Below are 9,852 nucleotides of genomic sequence, written 5' to 3' on the forward strand. Positions count from 1 at the left end.
AAAAGCATGCCTCAATGTAAATGGGTCAAGCAGCATAATATGGGTACTCACTTTTGTGCACAGAACAAGGGGACCTAAGTTACCCAAGTTTGCTGAAACCTTTGGAGGGAGGCAAATCAAATCCTCCTTGCAAATAGGGCAGATCTGAATAGATAAAGTGTAATTATAATTGTATGTATTGCTCTTTGAATCCTGAGACACAAGTTGTTTTTCATTGCGATTCAAAATAGGCACCACATTGCCCAAAAACCTCACAAACCTAACTGCATGACTTCATTTAGCAAAGAGAAAATCAACACCCGCGTGCACTTGTTTAACATTGTCTGCTTGAGCCGCTGCACTGTGCTTGAGAATCAACTGTTCCAGATAGAAGAACGTTCTCATGTGGCTAACATGCTGCCTGACTTGCACAACAACCACGTACTGATCTGGGTTGGACTGAACCCTTGTATAGTGTTCACTCTTTGATCCTTTGTTAATATGGAATTAATAGAATTTTCATCAGAGTAGACTACTTTGATCCAAAACACCCAAAAGAACATAATAAATCCTGAATACATCAAATATAAATGAGGAGCACAATTCTTAAGAAGAATAATGATAAGTTGTACTATGACTCCTCAGATACTAGGAGAATAAAGCTTGATACCCAAAAGATTGCAATATCAAATGATCATAGACAATTGTGCATGTCAATGATCGTAATAATATCATATATACTAATTCTCAGCCATTACATTACACCAAATATATACTAATTCTCAGTCATTACTAGTGTAGTTCTAGTTGCAAGACTCATTAAATTCGCTGAAGGGCCATAAAAATTACCTCCCTTCAAGGAATGCTTCATTCCGAAAGCATAAGATCCAAATTACTCAAAAAACTATGACAAGGGTTGACAAACAAATATAGATGGAGAGTACAGCTCCCAAGAATAATAATAATGATAACTTACAGAACAATTTCTAAGATACTAAGAGAATATAACCCCTAATAAGTTATACTCCAAAATATCATAATTTTATTAGATAGTATAGTACAATAAATATGAATTGACTATAATAATCTCCTATATATACTAATTCTCAGCCATTACTCACATAGACCAAATTCCCAAGGATATCTACCCTTTTCTTATACATGTGACCCTTATATTTGCTAGAAGACCATAACATAGACCCGGCTTAATATATTCCAGTTGTTTAATAATTAACATAAACATTGAGTTTACAAATAATGACAGCCACGAAATACTAAATGTTGTATCAAACATGTAGGAGAGGTATTTCTGCTGCCAAATCAAAACATAATTGGAGGTGGCAATGCCAAACAGATAGCAATAAATGGTTTGAAAACTCAGTACAGTTGAATGGAAATGGCATCAAACAGCAACCATTGAAATATTTCCCGGAATTCTTATTGCAAGGTCAAGAAGAACACATTCAAGCGTGAACCACGTACAACTACAGTAACTAATTTGGATAATAACAATTAACCTACCAATAAGAAATGTCAAAAACAGTTAGGTTGCCTACAAACAGTTAACTAGGCAAATAAGAATCGTTTAAGATCCACAACAAAAATAAAATGAAAATGGCGAAGCCCCTGCTGAACAAGGGCAATTAAAAGAAAGTCCTTAATAAAGCTGAAACCACAAGTAAATTGCATGGCTCTGGAATCGTTAAAAGATTCTCCAAGGAATTAGAACAACCATTGTACCTATTTATCTTTTTGTGAGTCTATAATGCCTATATTTATTTCCTAAAGGGGACATCCTTGGACACAAAATCCCAATCTTGAAGGATATCCTCAACATCCTAGACATGGGGAATAATGTCGTCTGCAATTGATAGGGTGACAATCGTCAAAGCCTCTCTTAAATTGTGGTATGTATGAATTGTCTTCATCCTTTATTCCCTAAGAGCATAATTCTTCCCATGTAATTTATGGCAGTCAGAAAGAATTCCTCCTTGTGTAAGTATTGCCATAACTACTCCTTCCTAGACACATATCAGTTTTAATAAGCTCTCAACCCTGTGTGTCAGTTTCAACTCTTTGGAGAAAAGCAAGGATAGAGAATCTAGTCCTGACTTCAAACACCAAAACCCAGTTTTTGTTGGTTGTACTGTGAGAGCATTTAATGAACTGTTTCACCCTGTCAACCAGAGGTTTCAATGTGTGACCAGCAAAGAAAACAACACTTTCCATTTAATAAATTTACTCTCTTATCGTACCAACAATCTTCCAATGCTACAAACAAAAATGATTTTCTCCAATCAGCAGCATGAAAATAACATATACGATACCTTCATATTTTTCCTCTTTGTTTTCTTGGTGATAAAGTTTCAATAATACCGTGAATCTGAAGGTATGACCTGCTACCTCCAGATAGCAGTAAACATGAATAGCATTCAAGGACAGGAGCAACAACGTACTCTACCATCAACTTTTTCCTCTTTGTTTTTTTGATGATCAAGTTTTAAGAATACTTGGAATATGAAGAGACAACCCTTTGCCTTCAGATAATAGCGAACATCAATAGTAGTCATCGGACAGGAGCAACATTGAACTTGTGTAATCAGCATCTGGTCACAAGAGCCTCAAGAAAACGAACCGAAATGATGATTGTTTCAACAGAAATGTATTCTTCTTACCATTAACTACTTCTTCATGAAGGAAGTAACATCATCTTCACGCTGTGGTCTCTTCAATGTTTCATATTCTAAAGCAAAAATTGTTCCCTAGTTATTTTACATTTCATAAAAATGTAGAAAATTTAGCAGAAGTGGCAGATTCAATAGCAGTGGTAAGGAACCTCAAATTCGGAGAAATGCTTTCTGTGACATCATCAAATTCTACACCTGGAAGGTCTTTTCTTCAAAATTTTACAATGAACAACCACAAAATCAGCAGCCACACCAATTGGAAAACCACAGAAGTATCCAACAGATGCAAAATAGTTGTAGTAAACACAATTTATCCAGCACATAAAAAACACAATGTCACATCATCATTCTTAAAGCATCATTTCATCTATTGCAGTGTTTATGTGGCAAATGCATACAACATCCATACATTATACTATTAATCCATTCATCTGTGTAACTTACAAAATGACTATATGATTTCCAAGCATCATAATGGAAATAAAAATACAAACAACTGCAATAATTTAATGGAAAAGCAATGTTAGTGTCTGTAATAAATTAAGCCATGCAATTCTTCTTAACTCAAACGTACAACTCAAACATATCATTACTGATCCTGCTGCGCCAATCTTCAATATGCTAGATCCAATAAATGCCACTGATAGGCCGACGAAAGGTCTGCACATCATGACAGTCAACTGCAGAATATTTTTGTTGGAAATGGTATGTCTACCATTGTGTAGTTGTGATACCACATTGATTTTGAGCATGATGGTTTTCACAGTGAGTAATAAATGTACTATGATTTTTTGAAATGTGTTTTAACAATTAGCCTTTCATTTCTTCATCTTCGTGCTCATCATCCTCAAGTGTAAGATCACCAAGAAGCTCATCCAAAGATACAAAAGGAACATCTTCACCATCCATCATAGACGCTATATCCGCTCACTGATAATTTTCATTTTTGTACAATGCAATCTTGGATCGCATCTCCTAGTGTTCCTCCAGTTCATTCAAAAACTTTTCATAGTCCTCCCATTCGTTTGCATCCTCCATTCTGCCTCTGGAAGATGGTTCAACCTCCATGGGCAATGTCTTAAGCTTCCAAGGCCTAGGCTTAACCCGCTTCTTCTAGTGCTTCTCTTCGTAACTTTTCTTCACCAAAACCACATCTGGCAGGTTAAGTCCTTTGTATTTATCTAAATACACATCATTAGTATTTGTACCATAGAAATCAAAACCAAGAGCATAGTCACCAGGACTCAAAAGATGTCCGAGATGAGTTTTCACTGTAAAAATAGTGTCATTCTTTCCAAAGTCTGAAACATGGGCTACCGTTGCCTCTGCGAATGAATACTTGATACCACCCACAGTATTCAAACCCATCTCAACTTCAATATCCAATACAATATATTCATCCAACTACCGTTTTGAAAGGAGAGGCTTAAAAGGAACCCTCCAATACTGATTCGCGTCCATAAAAGCATGCCTCAAAGTAAATGGGTCAAGCAGCATAATATGGGTACTCGCTTTTGTGCACAGAACAAGGGGACCTAGGTTACCCATGTTTACCGCAACCTTTGGAGGGAGGCAAATCAAATCCTCCTTGCAAATAAGGCAGATATGAACAGAGAAAGTGTACTTATAATTGTATGTATTGCTCTTTGAATCCTGAGACATAAGCTATTTTTCATTGCGATTCAAAATAGGCACCACATTGCACAAAAATCTCACAAACCTAACTGCATGACTTCTATTAGCAAAGAGAAAATCAACACCCTCGTGCACTTGTTTAACATTGACTACCTGAGCAGCTGCACCATGCTTGAGAATCAACTGTTCCAGATAGAAGAACATTCTGTTGTGGCTAACATGCTGCCTGACTTGCACAACAGCCACGTACTAATCTGGGTTGGAATGAACCCTTGTACAGTGTTCACTCTTTGATCCTCTGTTAATATGGAATCAATAGAATTTTCATCCAAGTAGACTACTTTGATCCAAAACACCCAATAGAATGTAATAAACCCTAAAGACGTCAAATATAAATGAATTCCTAAGAAGAATAATGATAAGTTGTACTATGAATCCTTAGATACTAGGAGAATAACTCCCGATACCCAAAATATTGCAATATCAAATGATCATAGACAATTGTGCATGTCAATGATCATAATAATATCATTTATACTAATTCTCAGCCATTACATTACACCAAATATATACTAATTCTCAGCCATTACTAGTGCAGTTCCAGTTCCATGACTCCTTAAATTCACTGGAGGGCCTTAACAATTACCTCCCTTCTAGGAATGCTTCCTTCCGAAAGCATAAGATTCAAATTACTTAAAAAGGTATGACAAGGATTCACAGACAAATATAGATGGAGAGTACAGCTCCCAAGACTAATAATAATGATAACTTACAGAACAATTTCTGAGATACTAAGAGAATACAACCCCTAATAAGTTATAACCCAAAATATCATAATTTTATTAGATAGTATAGAGCAATAAATATGAATTGACTATAATAATCTCCTATATATACTAATTCTCAGCCATTACTCACATAGAGCAAATTCCCAAGGATATCTACCCTTTGCCTATACAAGTGACCCTTATATTTGCTAGGAGACCAGAACATAGACTCGGCTTTATATATTCCAGTGCTTTAATGATTAACATAAACATTGAGTTTACAAATAATGACAGCCACGAAATACTAAATGTTTTATCAAACATGCACGAGAGGTATTTCTGCTGCCAAATCAAAACATAATTGGAGGTGACAATGCCAAATAGATAGCAATAAATGGTTTGAAAACTTAGTACAGTTGAATGGAAATGGAATCAAATAGCAAGCATTCAAAATATTTACCGGAATTCTTATTGCAAGGTCAAGAACAACACATTCAAGTGTGAACCCCTTACAACTACAGTAACTAATTTGGATAATAACAATTAACCTACCAATAAGAAATGTCAAAAACAGTTAGCTTGCCTACAAACAGTTAACTAGGAAAATAAGAGTTGTTCAAGATCCATAACAGAACTAAAACGAAAATGGCGAAGCCCCTGCTGAACAAGGGCAATTACAAGCAAGTCCTTAATAAAGCTTAAACCACAAGTAAATTGCAGGGCTCTGGAATTGTTAAAAGATTCTCCAAGGAATTAGAACAGCCATTGTACCTATTTATCTTTTTGTAAGTCTATAATGCCTATATTTATTTCATAAAGGGGACATCCTTGGACACAGAGTCCAAATCTTGAAAGATATCCTCAACATCTTCGACATGGGGAATAATGTCGTCTGCAATTGATAGGGTGAAAATCGTCAAAGCCTCTCTTAAATTGTGGTGTGTATGAATTGTCTTCATCCTTTATTCCCTAACAGCGTAATTCTTCCCATGTAATTTATTGTAGTCAGAAATCATTCCTCCTTGTGTAAGTCTTGCCATAACTGCTCCTTCCTAGATGCATATTAGTTTTAATAAATTCTCAACCCTGTGTGTTAGTTTCAACTCTTTGGAGAAAAGCAAGGACAGAGAATCTAGTCCTGACTTCAAACACCAAAACCTAGTTTTTGTTGGTTGTACTGTAAGAGAATTTAATGAACTATTTCACCCTGTCAACCAGAGGTTTCAATGTGTGACCAGCAAAGCAAACAACACTTTCTGTTTAATAAATTTACTCTCTTATCGTACCAACAATCTTCCAATGCTACAAATAGTAATTATTTTCTCCAATCAACAGCATGAAAATAACATATACGATACCTTCATATTTTTCCTTTTTGTTTTCTTGATGATAAAGTTTTAATAATACTGTGAATCTGAAGATACGACCTGCTGCCTCCAGATAGCAGCAAACATGAATAGCATCCAAGGACAGCAGCAACAACGAACTCTACCATCAACTTTTTCCTCTTTGTTTTTTTGATGATCAAGTTTTAAGAATACGTGGAATCTGAAGAGACAACCTGTTGCCTTCAGATAACAGCGAACATCAATAGTAGTCATCGGATAAGAGCAACAATGAACTTGTGTAATCAACATCTGGTCACAAAAGCCTCCAGAAAACAAACTAAAATGAGGATTTCTTTAGCAGAAATGTATTCTTATTACCATTAACTACTTCTTCATGATGGCAGCAACATCATCTTCTGGAGTGGTCTCTTCAATGTTTCATATTCTAAAGCAAAAATGGTTCCCTAGTTATTTTAACTTTTCATAAAAATGCAGCAAATTTAGCAGAAGTGGCAGATTCAATAGCAGTGGTAAGGAACCTCAAATCCGGAGAAATGCTTTGTGTGACATCATCAAATTCTACACCTGGAAGGCCTTTTCTTCAAAATTTTGCAATGAACAACCACAAAATCAGCAGCCACACCAATTGGAAAACCACACAAGTATCCAACAGATGCAAAATAGTTGTAGTAAACACAATTTATCCAGCACATAAAAAATGCAATGTCACCTCAGCATTCTTAAAGCATCATTTCATTTTTTGCAGTGTTTATGTGGAAAATGCATACAACATCCATACATTATACTATTAATTTATTCATCCCTCCAACTTACAAAATGACAGTACAATTTCCAAGCATCATAATGGCAATAAAAATACAAACAACTGCAATAATTTAATGGAAAAGCAATGTTAGTGTCTGCAATAAATTAAGCCATGCAATTCTTCTTAACTCAAACGTACAACTCAAACATATCATTACTGATGGTGCTACACCAATCTTCAATATGCTAGCTCCAATAAATGCCACTGATAGGCTGAAAAAAGGTCTGCACATCATGACAATCAACTGTAGAAGATTTTTGTTGGAAATGATATGTCTACCATTGTGTAGCCATGATACCACATTGATTTTAAGCATGAAGGTTTTCACAGTGAGTAGTAAATGTACTGTGATTTTCTGAAATGTGTTTTAAAAATTAGCCTTCCATTTCTTCATCTTCGTGCTCATCATCCTCGAGTGTAAGATCACCAAGAAGCTCATCGAAAGGTACATAAGGAACATCTTCACCATCTGTCATAGACGTTGTATCCGCTCGCTAATAATTTTTATTTTTGTACAATGCAATCTTGGATCACATCTCCTGGTCTTCCTCCAGTTCATCCAAAAACTTTTCATAGTCCTCCCATTCCTTCGCATCCTACATTTTGCCTCTGGAAGATGGTTCAACCTCCATGGGCAATGTCTTAAGCTTCCAAGGGCTAGGCTTGCCCCACTTCTTTTGGCGCTTCTCTTTGTAACTTTTCTTCACCAGAACCACATCTGGAAGATTAAGTCCTTTGTATTTATCTAAATCCACATCATTAGTATTTGCACCATAGAAATCAAAACCAAGAGCATAGTCACCAGGACTCAAAAGATGGCCTAGATGAGTTTTCACTGTCAAAATAGTGTCATTCTTTCCAAAGTCTTAAACACAGGCTACCTTTGCCTCTGCCAATGAATACTTGATACCACCCATGGTAGTCAAACCCATCTCAGCTTCAATAACCAATACAATATATTCAGCCAACTGCTGGTTTGAAAGGAGAGGCTTAAAAGGAACCCTCCAATACTGATTCGCATCCATAAAAGCATGCCTTGAAGTAAATGGCTCAAGCAGCATAATATGGGTACTCACATTTGTACACAGAACAAGGGGACCTAAGTTACCCAATTTTGTTGCAACCTTTGGAGGGAGGCAAATCAAATCCTCCTTGCAAATAGGGTAGATCTGAATAGAGAAAGTGTACTTATAATTTTATATATTGCTCTTTGAATCTTGAGACACAAGTTGTTTGTCATTGCAATTCAAAATAGGCACCACATTGCCCAAAAAGCTCACAAACCTAACTGCACGACTTCTATTAGCAAAGAAAAAATCAACACCCTCGTGCACTTTTTTAACATTGACTGCCTGAGCAGTTGCACCGTGCTTGAGAATCAACTGTTCCATATAGAAGAACGTTCTCTTGTGGCTAACATGCTGCCTGACTTGCACAACAGCCACATACTAATATGGGATGGACTGAACCCTTGTACAGTGTTCACACATATGATGTTGCTGAACATATTCAACAACGTAAGCTTGCTCCAATATAGCCCCATTGAGCACTTCCTTCTGTATTCGCAACTTGACCTTGATTCTCTTAGAATGGGGTTCAGTCCATATGAATTCAACATGTACAAGCCTAACCTTGTTCAAATTCTTGAGCCTCTTAATGCAAAATGTTAAGAGTTCCTTGGATTCTAATTGGGCTTTTCTCCATGTTTTGGGGGGGCTGTAAATATGAATTACATTCAAGGCAATGAAGGCGTGTTATGTGTTTCTGTAGACATTTTGTGATATCCACTTGGGTTCGTATACAATTAACACACATGTTTGCTGCGTTGGGTGGCATGGAAATACCGTACGTACAGCACAGTATTCGACCTGCGGTCTGCTGTACTGTAAACATATTGGCCGTTGGTCCCACGGCCATTTCTACACCGTTTTAGATCACGAAATGAAGGAACCTGCATGACGTTTTAGCACAGGAAATGTAAAAAAAATAAGACATAGAACAGACTTACTCCAAACACTTAAGCGATATAAGCAACACAAGATTTCAAGTATTTAAAGATAAAATGCATTAGATGTTTTTCATAAAATAAAACCCTAAAACCTACCACTGCAGACTATAAAGGCCGAGAACAATTAACCACTAAATTGTTCTACCGTGATCAATTCAGAGCCTGAAATATAGAAATTTAAAAAGGCTTTTTGTAGATCCAAAAAATGTGGGTAAAGGGTTAGTTAATGCCAACCTGGCGGATAACAGACAGGTCGAATTCCACCCTGAGAACTTGAAATGCCCTGCAAACAGCAGTGGAAGGCTCTGATAAAACCTTTGAACCGAAAATGGCCACGGCAGATGGGTAAATGATTTATTTTGCAGAGCAAAGAAAACTCAGCGAGAATGGAGCAAACCCTGCATCAACAATACAAGGTTGTACTGATTAGGTATCGCTCTAGATAATAAGGTTGTTTGATTGGGAGATGATTGATTCGTCGCTACATTCCATGATATGATATGACTCGAGGATTCGAATGAAGAAGTGGATAGCAGAGCAACAACCTCCATCATACCCTCATTCAGCTGTGCATCATCTTCATCAATAATTCATTAACAAAACACATAAGAAGAATAAGCAA

The 9,852-nt window shown here is 36.5% G+C and overlaps 1 pseudogene; it reads right to left on the reverse strand.

Moving 5' to 3' along the window:
- Positions 1 to 7,596: 7,596 nt before the first annotated feature.
- On the reverse strand, positions 7,597 to 9,139 carry LOC149169238 (uncharacterized; annotated as a pseudogene).
- Between the last annotated feature and the right edge of the window lie 713 nt (positions 9,140 to 9,852).

Source organism: Pinus tabuliformis, chromosome 4_2 (genome assembly GCF_031772625.1).
Source record: "Pinus tabuliformis cultivar Carrire ecotype Pingquan chromosome 4_2, CPIR1, whole genome shotgun sequence".
Lineage (NCBI taxonomy): Eukaryota > Viridiplantae > Streptophyta > Pinopsida > Pinales > Pinaceae > Pinus > Pinus tabuliformis.